The 16,993-nt window shown below is 39.7% G+C and overlaps 1 protein-coding gene across 4 annotated transcripts in view; it reads left to right on the forward strand.

The window, feature by feature from the left end:
• The window catches only part of il1rapl1a (interleukin 1 receptor accessory protein-like 1a), a 175,555-nt gene that overhangs the window by 40,313 nt on the left and 118,249 nt on the right, over positions 1 to 16,993 (forward strand). The gene's annotated exons all lie outside the window — the stretch shown is intronic.

The following is a 16,993-nucleotide window of genomic DNA, read 5'->3' on the forward strand; positions in this document are numbered from 1 at the left end:
GTGCTTCCCTCCGACGTCTGTGCTCGTGCTCGTGCTCCCCGCTGTTGTGTTACTGCACACCCTGTGCGTGCTGCCCTTCTGGTCCCTCGTTTCACCTGCAGGACAATACAGAAGCAGCCGTTAAACACTGAACCCGCGCGCGCGCACACACACACACACACACACACACACACACACACACACGATCCGCACTTCCTAATGCTACACACTGACTTGGAGTCTTAGCTTAATGATCCCGCGCCGGTGGGAGCTCCAACTCTCTCCTAAGTAGCTCCCCCGACGAGCCCTGATCACCAACAGGTGTGGCATGAACTTCAGGTGTGGCCAGTCCTTCCGCAGGGCCACACCCCTCAGGCCTGCAGGTGGCTGAGCTCCATCCTCCAGCCACACCCGCAGACATACACACCCATACCCTGCCTATACATATGAGTGGGACACAGACTAACACAGCACAGTGCAGAAAAACACACACATCACCAAAATAATAATAACAACAATATCAACGGGAGGTGAGTCAAAACTGCTCACGGACCCCGAGTCCTCCAGAGCTGGGTCCGTGACACAAACATTGGAAATATTGTTTGCTATCAGCACATTAAGAAAAGCTCTTATCATCCTGATTGTGTAGTATTGGTACTTTTTGTTTCAATCATGAAAGCATGTAATCCAAGTAAACAAAATACTTTTCAGTTTTAAGCGAGACAGAGAGGAGCTGCGAATGAAGCAAAACAAAGCCAAAAATAGATACTAAAAGACAGTATGAGCTTTTTAAAGGTTGATTATAGAGTGAAAATGGTATTTAATCTCTCTTGCTTGCTCTCTTGCTATTGAAAAGCACATAATGATGATTGTTTTTATCATTAAATCAAACACTAAAGAAATGTAAAGAAATCTAAAATTGCTCTAAACAGTAAGGGAGAAAATGGTGGATTGTGACTTCACAGAATGAACATTATTGCATACCTGATGTCTTTGTCAGTACAAATAAGACTTTCATGGACCAGCCGAGAGTGCTGCGACTTGTGACTACAGCAGAAACCACTGCAATCGGCTCGCTGTCAACATGTCGGGGTATTGCTATGGAGCAATCCCAGCAGGAGACATCAGGGATGTGCGTATGTGCATGTAGCACTGTGTGACTCTATCCACGTGACTTGTGATATCCCAACCTTGGCTTCTCGCTGTGTCTCGAAGCAGGGATGAAAAAAAAAAAAAAAAAAAACAACACAAAAATGATACAGCCAATATTCTAGATGAGTCTGTAAAGTCCTGCTCCAAATCCCTGATAAGAGAACGTCATGGATAACTGTAAATCTGACATGGCCCCAAGGCAGTGTGAGGGATGAAGTCCGTGGAGTTGATGCCTGAATAAACCACTCGATAAGTGTGAGGGCAGGAATACACAATCCAGCCAGTCTGTCAGTCAGTTAATTTATTTGTCAAGGTGCTCTCCTTTCATTTCACAAATCATACTGCCGCAATTTCTCTGACACTTGAAAACTGAAATGTGCCTGTCTATACATTTCCTCTGTCAAGAAGATGAGCTAAATGACGTACACAAATAAGATGTAGTGAAACCTTGTCTCTACTTGTCATGCCTGTCTCATACCCCAGAGGCTTCCTGGATGCTTGTATTGAACATTCATTCCTCTCATTTCTAGGGCTGGAAGATCAGCTGTCCACTTTGACATCTGTACACAGTAATATATGTCTGCAGCCGAGTTTAGCAACTGAGCAGTCTAAACCTTTAATTTAAAGTGATGTTACCAACTCAAAACTAGTTTCAGGCTCCCTTTCTTTGCATCAGCGTGCTCAGCCAGTTGCACTTGATGCTCATTAACAATGCTGTGCTCGTTCTCGGTGCATTTTCCTGGTGTGAGCCACTAAGCAGGAATGTCGAACTAAGGATGTATTGATGATAAACAGAAAATACAGCCGACTGCATTAACCCACAAGACATTAATATAAAAGCAAGCCGACAAACTGGAAGATGTGTGAGCATTTGTAAATATATGGTTTTGTTAACCAGCTGTTTTTGCTTCTTTGTCATACTCAAACATTCTCATTTCGTGAATATACATAATGCACATAATGTAGAAGAGAAAAACACATAATGTATACCGTGGAAATTTTTTTTTATTGTTTCCTGTTGGCTCACAACATGCAGATGCACTACGGAGGCTGTCTTGGCCTGGTCAATACCTCTCTCTCTAAATGATGAGGAATGGCCTGCGCTGCAGTAACACTGTGCTAGGAGATTGATCACATGCAGACTACTGAAGATTAAATGGCTTTCTTGTGGAAAGCCAGACTGCCCCTGGATGGTGCATTGTGCAGATAGGAAGCCTGTTTTCTTTGCTTAGTTTAGAAAAGCTGCATAGCCTTAGGATAGGACAACATGCTGGCACCCGAGCCATAATGCCATATTTTTATGGGGAGGAAAAAGATTGAATTTGACTACACAATTATTTTTACTTACTACACTAAAACAGAAAGAGCGGTTGATTGTATCATCAGTGAAATTGGAAATGCGTTTTAGGTTTTGCCTTTGATGTAAGCCATCAGTGCTCGGCTGTGTGGAGACAAGAGGCTTTCAGAAAACTAAGGACGACTTCTGAATGATTTTAGTCACACACAGTCGTGCACGGAAAAAGTGATTTCCTTGTCACCCATCACTTTCCGGTCTGACATTTGGTCGCAAGTGGACATCCATAGACAGCTGACTTGTTTATTTCCCATTGGTTCACATGTCAGTCAGTAGTATTCTTTGCTCCTGTTAGTGTGTGTCATGTGGCCCGTCGTAACCACAAGTTGACAAATTTCATTGTCACTCCATGAATTTTGGTTGCCCTTTTCTCTTCTTGTGTCTAAGTGTTTTGTCAAGAGCTAGGTATTTGGTTTCACTTCACTTAAGTACCTTTCATTCAGTAGGTCTTCAACCTGTAAGTAAGAAGAAAGTAGATTTATTTAGAAAGAGTGTTTCAAGATTCAAATCACAAGTCGCTTCACATCAGATAATACCAGCACAAAAGTTAAAAAAGGATTAAAGCCTGATTATGATGATGTAATTGTAAAAAGTACAATGGTGTCACCAGTTAATTCACTCAAACCTCACTATGTATTATCGTAGTTCTTTTTTTCTTGTATAATTGAAACAAATAAAGTTTGTTTTTGTAGGAAGTAGGAACAGAAACAGATTTTCTAAATAAATGTCATTTTTTTAGTATGATTTTTGTTTTATCTCCTTTTGTGTAAAAATATTTTAAAAAACACAATTACTACATGAGAATATGTGTCAGAAATCTCTTGTAGAAAAGGGAAAACATATATGCTAAACACAAATGGTGCCAATAAATAAGAATGGCTGTATTAAACATAATGGGGTCATAAATAACTCCACTCAGTCGTTTTATTTGCTAAAACAGCTTTTGCTTTAGGGGTAAATTTCCTCTATATTCTATTCATTAAAAATGGGAAATTATTCCCTTTATTTGATGTCTGCTCAAGCACATTTCATGTATGTGTATGTGGGCGTGTTTGTGTGATGCCACATGTGATTTGTGTGTCTATTTTGGTGGCACTGCAATGCGTTTTGAAGGCAGTTTACTCCAATGTGAACACGTGATTAGAGATGCACAGAGTAATACGTGCACGCTGGCCTCCACTGACACTGAAGCAATTATGCTGGAGACTCTTTCATGTTAGTGACACAAGTAAATAATATAATATTCAACATATGCATTGCTGTTACTGTGTGCGTATGTGTAAATGAGTGTGTTTAGATCTACTACAGTAATAATCTGCCAGGTAATCAAGGGCTGGCAAAGGATAAGTACTACTACACACTTTGATTGGCATCAGAGCAGTTAAGTTCGAATTAGATAGCTGTGATATAGCAGCACTTTGCTCTCTTTAAGTTGTGATATGTAATTTCTCAGTACCTTGAGTGGCTGTTGTACATGAGCAAATTAAAGGTTTTCATGGTGGGTTTGAAATTCCCTAAATTAGTTATGAGTGTATTAGTGCTTCTACAACATTGGACACAGCTATTAAGTTAGTAATTCACATTGTTTATTGAAGTACAAATGCCACAATTTAGAAAATCATAAATGTATATTTGCAAAAATTTGCCTAGTGAAGCATAATCTGTAGCAATTTATCCTATTGAAACTTCTCATTGCACAAATTACTAAGATAAAAACAGGGAATTGTGTTTTTAAACACCATATACTGTTGTATACCTGGTAGTTGCAAATGAATTCAAGAAAAAGTGTGCACCCCTATTTGCTACAGCTAACATTTTCGGTAACTGTCGCTCATTCATTAATATCGCCTGGGGTCATTCATCTGTTCAGGACAGCTTCAATTCTCGTGTGCTTCCAAAACATTTTTAATGAAGCTGAGGATGTTCACTGGGCCATTCCACAGCATTAGCTGTCTAATCACTTATGTGTTGGTTCTTGTCTTGCTGCATGACCCACTTTTTTCTTTAGATTTAGTTCTCAAACAAATACTCCAACGTTTTGATTTATAAATCCCTGGTATAATGCAAAATTCATTACTCCATCAATAATGACAAACCACCCTGGCCCAGATGGAGCAAAACAGGGCCAAACTGTAACACTTCCACCATCGTGTTTCACAACTGGGATACGTTTATTCTGGTGGATTGCAATATTTTACTTCCTCCAAATGTAATGCTTCTACTTTAACTAAAAAAAAGAAAAAGATTTTGGTCTCTGCCCACAAAACATCTTTTCAACAGCCTGCTGATTTGTACATATAACCTCAGTAAACTGCAGAAAGGCAGCTACGTTCTTTTTGGATAGCAACCTGCCATGTCCAAAATTGCAGTTGACCTAATAGTCAAGTTATGAGCATTAACATTAGCCAGTGTGAGGGAGACCCTGTTATTATCCACTTTCCTGTTGGAGTGAGCTTTGCTGGTTGTGCACTCAAGGTGGATAAAAAGGGCAACTGAGTTTCCTCCATTTGTTCACAATTTTTTTGCTTGCACAAAAACTTTATTTTTTTCAGAAGATCCTCATAATAGCACGGTTCACAATTGTGAAAATCACACTTTTTCTTGCAGCTGTTTCATTAAACTCTTGTTGTTACTGTCAGCAGGCGAGGATATAAGCTTTCTTAAGGTGCTTTGTGCTATACTGCTTTCACCTGCTCACTTATTTCCCAAGTGGTCACCACAGCGGATGGATCTGCATGTCTGATGCCCCTCCTGATGCAACCCTCCCATTTATCCAGGCTTGGGATCAACACTAGCAGTGCACTGGCTTGTGACTCCCTGCGGCTGGGTTTGTGTCTCTCCCATGTTAAAAACGATTACATTTCTTTCAAAATATGAAGTACCAACTACTAAATGCAGTTAACTGCGTTCACCAGTGGGCAAAACAGTTGTTGACATAATTGAAAATATTATTTGGCACATGCCACTGAGGTGTGTTTGATTATTATTTGACAGTGATTACATCAGATGCTTTGGAAAGCCCAGAGCTTACATTGCAGGCGGTAAAAGCTACAAAGACCACCGTTCTAGAAAACCCTTGAGGCCATTTAAATTACAATTACCCGCACTTCTATGTCCTTCCGCAAAGAAATTATACACACTCAGACTCTGTTATTAGACCTTTAGAAGAACAGAACTACAGCTGTCACACATAGAACTAAACATTTACATTCCCAGTGTTGGTATGCATCTTTCTAACATCCCTCATTAAGCAAAAACCTACAAAAAATTGATCTCCATGCTGGGAATGTGGGGGAGGAATCTGAGTATGTCTCCATATGCTAATGAAAGGAGCCTGCTTCAACAAACTGCTTTGTGCATATTCATCTGAGAATCTGAGAGTTTGTGTGTGCAAGTATGTTTTTTTTTTCAAAAGTAGGGTGATTTCTAAGCACAGTTATTTTTACATATCATTAGTAGCCCAGTGCAGCCCCATCACCCTGACAACTACATCCCTTCCTTTCCCTATCACCATAACAACTAATCTACCGTAAATAGTGCTGTCTCAATGTCGGCCTGTCTCTTTCTTTCTCTTTTTCTTTCCATCATTCTTTATTTCTTTCAGTGTTTTCCGCATTTCTCTCTTTTACTCAACTCCTCTTGTTGCCACGTCACCTCCCTCGATCTTTGCCGCTTTTTTTTTCTTCTCTTACTGTCTAGTTGTTGTGTTGGGAGTTCATTTTTCTGTGCCACTGCAGATGTGGGTGGTTCTGGTGACTGCACAATAACCCTTCTACTGCTTCACATTGTCAAGTGCCTGAGTTCACTTGGCGATCAATAAAAAAAGGCAGGCAGAACAAGTTATCCAACAAAACCCCCAATCCTTTATTGATTTTATACTTTTAACAGCATCCTTTTTTTGCACATATGTATACATATAAGCTATACTTGGACTGTTTGACATTTAACTGATTTGATGGAGGTATGTCTTTAGAAGCTCAGGCCTGCTCCACACCTTTTTTGTTTGACCTAAATGTGTTATTGACGGTGAGCCTGGCCTGACAACTTGATTGGCCTTCTACACTCCGGGATTAACTTGCCAGCCTGGCAGGCTTTTACAATCAAAGATCAAGCCAATGGTCTGTTTGGCTGAGTAGCTCTGGGATTGACTTAACAGCCTGATGTGCTAATGCAGAGTTATCCCAAGGTTGAGCGGGATAGCAAGGACGCACATGCTGTTTTGTGGTCTAAGTAGATCTACAATCTATAAAGAGGTGCAGGACATTTAGAAAGGTGACAGCCAAAAGGTACTTATGAAACAAAAGCAAAAGCCCTCTTTCAGTTGAGTCATCTCATATTTTGCATTCTTTTCTATGCCTCTATTGTTAAAAATGTTCCTCACTCTCTCATGTAATCACTCTTTGAAATAGCTAATTATTCTGGTTTATTCAGTCCCCCCTCTTTGTTTCCCTAACTTAATCTTTTCATCAGCAGCACGTGAGGTCAACTTTGTGCACCTCTGCCCAGCTTCTGGTGTTTTTCCTCTGTTCACATACAGCGCTCCTCTGCTTTGCTCTTTCTTTTCTCTCAATATATCTAAAGCTCAAGGGAAGCCCTCTTGTGTCCCTTCTTACATAACTGCCTCCCCCTCACTTGCGCATGTGTAAAAAGCAATGTGAGCGCTAAGGCAGAGGGAATATTGATATCATCAATTCTCACAAACTATTAGGTTTATCCCTCTTATAGATAGCTGTATCAGAGGGAGACAACACGAAAGCTTGATTAACGTCTCCTCAGATTACAGGCTGGGATTTTTCTCTAGAGGTCGACGGGCAACCGAAGGGAAAGCCTAAAGAAGCAGACATGAGAAAAAGGTTGAATGGTGTGTGGCGTATACCAGTAGAAAGGTTGAAAGGATACACTTTGAAAGGCTTTATGTGGTGGCAACTCTTACCACGTATCTTGAATTCCTATAGTGTCCCTTTTCTAGCTGGTTCCCATACACACGCCTCAGTGATTTGCTGCATGTGATGTTGTAGCCAGTGACGACAGGACTCTTTTGAAGCTAAAACTGTCTGCACTTTCTCTCTCAACGTCTCTTTCTTTTCTTCCTTCTTACTCTTGTGCTTTCTCTCTCTCTCTCTCTGCCTTCATTAAGAGGTTGTCTTAAGCTACCCAGCTTAACGCTATTTACATTTTCATTATTCTACCGTTACCAGGAAGAAATGGCATGAAATCCAGCAGTGTTCAGGACATTAGACAAGCTTCATTCTCACAGCAAATGGATTTACATGAATAAGGAGGCTGATACATGGAGGCAGAGAGTAAGATGAGACAACAGTAGATGAGGAAAAAAAGTGCAAAAGGAAGGAGGACCTCTAAAATGTATCGAGAGGACAAGATGGATGCAGAGGCAGGGAGGGGTGGGAAAGACAGATGTACATTGTAAATGAGATGAGATTGTGGTGGTTTGTCGGCTGCATAAAGTGGGCTCTGAGGGACTGGCAGAGGTCCTCTGATCCACTGCATGTGATCAATACACCTCTGGCTTACCTCATTACTGCAACAGATCTCATTGTATTTACCATACAATGGACTGGTGGCATAAAATTCAAACGTTAAAATGTGTTTCTTCATTTTTCTTCCCATTTTTTCCTTTCTCCTACAGCACTTTCTTTTCCCGTTTAAATCTCCGGTGATGCTCGTTTATAGCTTGGTGTCGTGTGGGTGAGCAGTTTTTTCAACTTCTGCACCCTTTGAACACATTTGTCTAGGTTTAGTGTATAAATGATCAACAAATTGTTTCAAATGACAAAGCTCAAGATGGCATCTTGAAGCAGTTACCATAAAAATTTTACCACATTTGAAAAGGTTAAAACACAGTTGAAATAATGTGATTTTAATAAAGAAAATTAGCAAGGCTTTTCCAGTCTTCATTTTAATAAATTGGCTAATGATAGATTTGAAAACTGTGGGGCATGAAATTTATTCTGCTTCTGAGGAGGGCCACAAAAAGTTTAAGAGCCCCGAGTTAGATAATGATGAAGGATTATGTGTGTTCACTTTCAAGTGCATTGTTTTGTTTTTCTTTTTTCTAAATATATACTTGTGTCAGTCAAGCAAATGTTGTTGTGTTTTGTGCGTTTGTCTCCAAGCCCCAGTACTTCCTTTAGAATGCTAATGATAGATTAGCCTCGGGGGCTTCCTCAATCCTCACCTATTATCCTTTGCCAATCTCAGCCAATCACCCTTTTCTCTCTTTTAAACCACTGAGCGCACATTTTCAACCACTGCGACCTTGAGACCCTCTCTTCAAGCTAGAAATAAAGACTCAACAATAACAGGAAAGAACTCTATTTCCCCCCTTTTCTTCCTCAGTTCCTTTTTATTGAAATTTTCTCAGGAATAAATTTTCTATTTAAAATCTTTCGTTCTCACTTGTTAATGTTGTGTGTTGGGTGATCTGATCACCGGTGTGCTTAGGGCCCTCTCAGCGGTTCAGAGTGATCCTTGGATGAAAATGTTAACAAGGAAGAAAGTCTCAGTAAACACAACAGAAATAGCTTATTTCCTTAAAGGTACAATCACATTTTTTTTTATTTAATAGAAAAAAAGCATGTTGTACTCATAAATATACATTTATTACTGTGTTAGTACATCTTTCAACAAACTGATGTATTCTCATAAACTTAAACTTGAAAAATATATAGGAACAGGTGCCAGTTTATGGAATCCACCATGTTGCCCTGCCATCTTAAATACAGTGGCCAAGATGTACATCTCTATTGAACCTAGTTTAGTTTTGTATATGTGATTAGAAACCAGCCACATATGTAGTACACCAGAAATGAAGGAGAAGTTTTAATTTGTATCTTCACCTTTAGGCTCAAGATATAAAGCATCATACCAATGTTTCATCATCTGTTTTATCATCTCATCCTTATCACCAAAGAAGCAAAATTGGAAAAGACAACGTGTCCGTCATCCACTTCTCTCTCACCTCAAGCCTCATCTCCTAAGCTGAAGCCAGGGCTCTAACACACATAAGCATAACTACCTGTTATGCTTATGTGCGTTATGTAACAACAACCTGTTGTCAGCAGATTAGTCATGGGACTCCAAAAAGCACACAACAAGTTGGCTAAACAGCAATACCAGCTGGTTATAAGCTAACATTATACCAGCTAATCTTAGGCTTCAGTATCATGAAAATCACACTTTTCCTCTGATAAACAGTGGGATTGCATTCTCGTATCATATTGGTGTCAAGCAATGTCTGATTCTCTTCAAAGAAAGTTTCACTAACGTCAGCTAACAGCCGCTAACATTAGCAAGAACAGCAGCTCTTATAGATACTGCGGCAGTATCGCTGTCATTGGACAGAGCTGAGCTTCACTGAGTTGTTAATTCGTATCGGATTCCTTTCACAAAATTTTACAGCCTCCTCCAGAATAAACAGTTGTGGACATATGACATTTGGGATAAACAGTAGACTGATAGCCTACACCAGGGGTGGGGGAACTCCAGGCTTTGAGGGCCGGTGTCCTGCAGGTTTTAGATATAAACCTGGGTCAATACACCTGAATCAAATGATTAGTTCATTACCAGGCCTCTGGAGAACTTTAAGACATGCTGAGGAGGTTAATTTAGCCATTTAAATCAGCTGTGTTGGATCGAGGATACATCTAAAACCTGCAGTTCCCCACCCCTGGCCTACACTAACAACAGATGAATGGTGGCCAGAGTTGTTTGTCCTACAGCAGCCTCTATAGCTAGTGGTATGCACTTGAATTTGCTGGGGGTAAGAAAACTTATTCAATTTACTGCAGTCTGCAAACATCTGACATCTAGCTGTGATATTTCGCACACTCTAACTTTACAGAATGTTCATCTTTGTGCTACATACTGCTGTCTCCTTGTAATAAGATAAGATAACCTTTATTAGTCCCACACGTGGGAAATTTGTTTTTGTCACAGCAGGAAGTGGACAGTGCAAAAGTTATGAGGCAAAAATTAGAATACAATAAGAATAAATACAGTACACAACTGTACAGAATAGAATAAAATAAAATAAAATAAAATACTATATACAGTAGAATAAAATAAAATAAATATACAATAAGATAAAAATAGAATACAAATACAAATACTATATACAACTGAGTAAAAATACAGCGATGACAATGTACACATATATACTGCTGTATAGTGTTGTAAATAAGAACTGTTATATTATGATGATAAATGTAAATGATTCAGTTGCTGCTTTTCTGTTCCTCTTTTAAAATGGGGACATTGTAGAGTCATATGGAAGCTTCACAGCACATATAGACTGTAGCCCTGAACTCTGGGCTACAGTCAAGTGAAGGGATGTGGTGGGTTTTCGCTAGAAAAAAGTGTTACTGCAAATCCATACAAAGTTGTTCTGAGTGGTAACCTTTATCGTATGAAAAAATATTTCTATGCCGACTGGAGAGGTCTCCCTCCAGGATGACAGTGCCCCAATCTAAAGGGCACGATGGGTCATTGAACGGCTTGATGAGTATGAAAAGAATTTGATGACATGCTATGGCCTTTGCTGTCACCACATCTCAAGCCATTTGAACACCTATGGGTGACTTTGGATCAGCATGTTGGGCTCATCTCTCCAACATCATCATCAAAGTCAAATGAGGGAGTAACTTTTGGTAGAATTACTTTTAACTCCTCTGATTGATTTCTAGGAATTTGTAGAATCAAAGCCAAAGCGCACCGAAGACGTGATGGCCCACTGCTTTACTGTTTCTTCAGCTGTATATTTTTCATTAATGTAAAAATAAATAAATAAATAAATAAACAAGAAACTATTATTCATTAGTTTGTGTAAGTTGGGACAACTGGTACCAGATATATGTCCGCCATAACTCAAAGGCATTCACTATAATACACACATATCCTAATCAAATTAAATGTAAACAGCATGAACACACAGAAAGCAGGGGATCATTGTATACAGAAGAGCTTAGTACACATGTTCTGAATCCTCTCTCCACTCTTTGCAGTGTTTGAGGGTCAAAGGTCTCCCTCTTTAAACACTGGAAGAGATGAGATGAAGCTGAGAAGAGCTGCTATCCATTCTCGCAGGCCCATCTTGAAATTAGAGATTGCAAGGCCCTGTATCCTGTTTTATTGCTAATCATTTCTAACAATTCTGTTTCAGTTTTACAATTTAATTTGTCCGTCCCTGTTTTAGATTTGCCTTTGCCCAAAAACACACCAATCAAATTAACAGAGCAGTTCAGCCTATATTGTAGCTCAATGTGATTCAGAGTTGATTTTGATGCAATATACTCATCTATTAACAGGACATTTGCCCTGCTGTTGCCATCCATCATACAGCTAAAGTACTCCTAATGCACACATACACTTGTTGGAATCAGAGAAAACACTTATCGCCCCCATAAAGCTTGTCTGTGGATGAGAGGGAATAGGTGGGAAAGTGATTTGTGAAATATTGGAAACGAGAGGGTGAAGGACAATACCTCTGCACAGGTACACGTCACCCTTTTCAAAAGAGCTCTCATGTCCCCGATCATTCCACTTGGTGTCCCACTCCAACCCCTGCTCCTGTGGGCTTCATTCATCAATAATTGAACCCAGAGGTTTCAGCCAAATTAGCAGAATTATTTTGAAGTAGCTGCATGCCTGCTTTTGACTAATGGGATGGTGCTTTTGGGCAGATGTTTTATTGAAAAGGAGGAGGTTTTAATTCACTTTAAATTTTTAAAGTAGTGTTATACTTAGATTATAGGCAAACCGATTTCCCCCCTCTAATGGATGGGAGAGCTGTTGGAACAACTTCACAACAAACAGCAAACGCTCTGGAGCTTAAGTACATTCCCTACTTCCCATACAATGGCAAATTTCTTTTTTCTGAAAGACTGTAAGCGACAGTAATGACCATAATTGCCTGCCAAGGCTTATTCACATCCACAGCTCAATACATTTGTTGTATCAGCATCTCACTGGTGAATCCCGACTTTCAGTCACATTCACACTCTTCTTTGTTAAAATAACCGAATGTTGGTAGAGGGCATGACCACAGTTTTTCCAATATTGTATCCTAAGAGGACTTTCCAAAAGGCAGTGCTGTTTGTAGCCTGGGAGCTTGGACTCTGTTACTACTGGAAAGATACACATCCGCCTCTTGTCCAGCACACATCTTTGATTGTAGTCTCGAGGTCTCCTTTCCTTTCTTTTGAGGGTCATTTTAACATGCAGTCACCGCACTACCAGCCGGACCGCTGTGTCTGAGATCCCCAGCATATCACTGGCATGACTGAGCAAGGCACAGCTGTTGCAGAGCAGGGCAGAGCACAGTCGGGCACCGGTCCAGACTCGCCAGCAGCTGGATTAGCAGTGCAGCTATTAGCATCTGAACTCCTGTAATGTGACAATATGACATGGATTATTCCATCTGAGGGCGAGTGGCAGGAGCGGACAGCAAGAGAGGAGAAAGCTGTGAGGTGGGGTAAAATGCAAAACTAGGAGTCAGGAAGGTGGGGAGGTGTGAGTAAAGGATTATTGGATGCTGAATAGAGAGAAAAAGAGCTAAAAGAGTGAACAGCCTGAAGGTGCAGAATGGACAGAAAATGGGAGATTGGGTAGGAGACGAAACATGATTATGCAAAGAGCAGAATCCTGAATTAATGAAAGTAAACAATTGCATTTGTGCAGACGTAAGAAGAAAAGGTATTGTTGGGTTATAAACTTGTGCAGATTTTAATTTTAAATTCCTCCTAGACCATTGATCTACTGTGTACATTTTTCTTTCAAAGGCAAACACAAGAACGAAGGGGACTGACTATATTTTTTATTGGTCCCATCATCAATTCTAAGGACGTACAGTATAAATATTAATAAATGTGCACCGGTGGACACATTGATTCATCTGCTAAATCTTTTGTTAACTGTTTGATGAATAAAACATTCAATCACTGAAAATACCAGTTATAAAATGGTTTGTTGAGAATATATAGCCAAACACAATTAGTTTATTATAAGAGAAGTGGAACATCTTTATTGAAGTTACTCGTTTTAATATGAGTACATTTCTTTCAACCAACCAACAATCAATCACCTTCATGCTCATTTAGTAAAATTGTGATACAGAAATCATCATTTTATTTCATTCATGTGATCCTCTGCCTTATGTTTACACATTTCTGCAAATGTTTGGTTGCACATTTCTGTGAAGCCTGTAGTGTATTTGAAATATCCTTTATTAATGAACAGGCCTAAAAGGTATCTGTTTGTGTATGTCTTCAGTCATTTGCCACAGGAGGTGGCTAAAAGTGTCTGTTTCTCTGTAATGAAGGTCTTTTTCCTCTCTGAAGAATTCTTCTGCTGGTATTTTCATTTACAGCTACACCGAGGCTCAACTCATCTCAGTGACCGCAACATATCAAAAGGATGCCACACTCAAGACGTTTATTTAAACAGAAAATATGAAAAAACAAAGAAACCCACAGAAAGTATAAATCATGGATGTTGCTTCAAGGTCAGGAACATAAAGCTAATACTCAATTGCCACCAGGAGACAGCAGCTGTGGTTGCAAAAGGGCTTCTGATCCGAGTCTGTGAAAAAGCAACTCTCTGACTTGACCTCTGTAAAAACTTTCCTGCTGAGTTCATGGTCTTAGTCAGTCCTTTTGGGTCATACTGAATAAAAAAAAAAGTCTATTTACCAAATCTTGGTCATACTATGTTGCAAACTGAAAGATTGAAAGTGAAACCACTTGTTTCGAAGCTTTAGCCCAGGACTACATCCATCTTTTATATTGTTTATTTTTTTTTTAAAAAGACACAGGACTACTTGGAGGTCAGTCCTAAAAGGAAAGGAGATAAATCCCTACAAAGAATCAGGGACCTTAGAACCTTATGCTGGAGAGCTGGGTAGTCTGGGAGAGAAAGAGAAACTCTTTTCCCAGCCTCCTTTAAATCAGGGCAGGGCAGGGCGATCATCAGTTACTCCACCTGGTGCACCTGAGAGAGAGAGAGAGGGTGAGGAGATGAGTGAGGGAGGAGAGAGAGGGAAAAAAGAAGCAAACACAAGGGGAGGGAGCAGAACACTAACTCCCTATAGTCTGAATAAAGAACACCTACTAAGTATTTAGGCCTTGACATCTTTCCAAGTGAATATTGTGTGCTGCGGTGGTTTATGATCCTATTACGTATGCGACTGTTGCAGTGTAAGGAGAATCATTGGGTTGCTAGGCTAGGCAACAACCTCTGTTTTTTTTTCCACCATAAGTTGATAAAAGTATTTGCCTTTCACATTATGATTTCTGTTTGTTTTTTGTATTGTGGTGCAGTCAGTTTTTATTCTTTTGGTCTTTGATCTTCCCTTGCTTTTCTTTTTTTTTAATGATTTTATTTTTCATGCACATGCATCAAGTTCACCAAGCAATGCCATACCTGCCATAACTCGGTGGCTATACGTGATCCTGGGAACAAGAATAGTTCAGCTGTTGGTTGGTTGTTTCGTGAGTTGGTTTGTAGTTAAAGTTCAAGAATCTTGCAAAACTGTCAAAAGAAAATCTATAGTGTAATTCATACTGCAACTTGTGATCTCTGAGACAGCTATATTGTATACTATATACTGTGTGTTTTTCATTTGAAGACGTTTCTTAAGTTAGTGAGCGTCTAAAGAAGGGATTTTACTGTAGTAGACATTACTAAGCTCAACACTTCTTTTACTGCTGTCGAGCTGTTGAAGGTTTTTAACGATCCAACAAGTGATCATTAGAATACTAACTGCTTCTTCACATTTCATTTGTCTGTTTTTTAGTATATATAATGTTGCTACAGTGTTATTTTGATTTAGGTATGTGCCACTGTATATAATTTTAATATCTTATATCTTTTTAGTACTATTTTTGGTCACTGTTTTAAAAACTGAACAGAAGCAGCAGATGAAAATGAGCATATCTTACTAATTCATGTATGATTAAATAAAATCTACTAGTTTGTATCATGCAATGTCATAGAAAACGAAATACAAGTTTTAAGTTTCAGTATGATGTTTAAAAGAAATTATTTAATCTGCTGCTAATCATCAGCTAAATGCTGAAAAGCAAAACATCACCATGTCAGCTATTTGAGATTCGGAACAAAACAGTGTGCTGTCTGTTAAATTTAAACTGTTGCCACTTAATTTTATGAGTCATGTAATTATACATATTCTAAGCTTATAAAGGCTGACTGTTTCCTGTGACAGGCATAGATATATAAAGCAGATTGTATCATTGTATAAGAAACAAGTCGCGTTCAACAGAGGGAGAAACTGGTTAAGAGAGGCAGCTATGCTGTGGTTCATCCTGAGCCTCTGCTGCTTCTTCAACATTATCATTCTTAAAGGGAACTGATCACCACTGACCCCTCCACGAGAACCCAATTGTAGTTGCTGTGGTAACGAAATCTAATGCTGGTCTCTTTGTTTTTAGTTAAGTGGTTCATATGGACACTGGACTTCAAGTGGGCCACAAAGAGGATGTACTTTAACTAGTGTGCATCCAAAAACAGGGACAGGATTCAAGTCTGAGTTTGTAATAAATCTGAATTAGAGACAAAAGACAATTCTAGAGTGATACTGTTAATGTGGTGTCTGTTGGATGATAAAAGAAGCACATAAATTGCCATTGAGATGGAACATAGAGTTTTCATGCTCATATTTTCAGCTTTCAATTATGTCAACTGCATGGCTGCAACTACAATTCTTGGCATATTTCGCAAAGAGGACTGTTATCACTTCATGCTTGATCACTGTCTGGTGCAGCTAGTGGCATTATCCATGGACTGCCACAGATATCTATGTCAGTCCAAGTCCAAGGCCAAGATAACTACCTGCCCAATCATTCATCTGTCTTCTCTCTGACTTGCCCCTAAAGCAAACCCAGTAGGAGCACACCACCGTTGGCCTGCTTCCCTGATTCCCTACAGGCTGAAGAGCTTGTCACAAGCAGGGCTGCATTTAGATACAATGCTCCATCACATCAATAATAGATAGGAGGATGAAGGAGGCAAGCCAAATAGGATGGGACAGCTCACTCAACAGGAGATGACGAGTTGCAATGATGGGGAAAAAGTGTGTGTTTGCATTTGCACATGTACAGTATGTTGGTGTGTGCATAGGACTGGACATGCTACACGAACAAGAGGTGCATGTGAGAGATGAGATGACAAGAGAGAGAGAAGGTCTGTGGGATACTGGGCGGTATCGACTTAGTGGATTTCTGCAACGATGGCACCATTTAGGATCAGACTGACCCAGTTTCCACAGAGCCCATACATTTTAGATAATCCCTAAGGAAACTGGGTTTGCACAGTCTGCCTCCCCTGCATGATTTCACATTGTAGCATACAGCAGGTAGAGTCAGGGACACAAAATGAAGCACTTAAACGTACATGCTGAATCATGCACGGTTGTGTTAAAGAGAGGATATTCATTTCCCTACCTCAGTTAAACCACCTTCCTTTGCTCAGTCCTCC

This window comes from Copadichromis virginalis, linkage group LG16, assembly GCF_057382275.1.
Source record: "Copadichromis virginalis isolate Kocher_CV1m ecotype Utaka linkage group LG16, C_Virginalis_male_GT1.1, whole genome shotgun sequence".
In the NCBI taxonomy this organism is placed as follows: Eukaryota; Metazoa; Chordata; class Actinopteri; order Cichliformes; family Cichlidae; genus Copadichromis; species Copadichromis virginalis.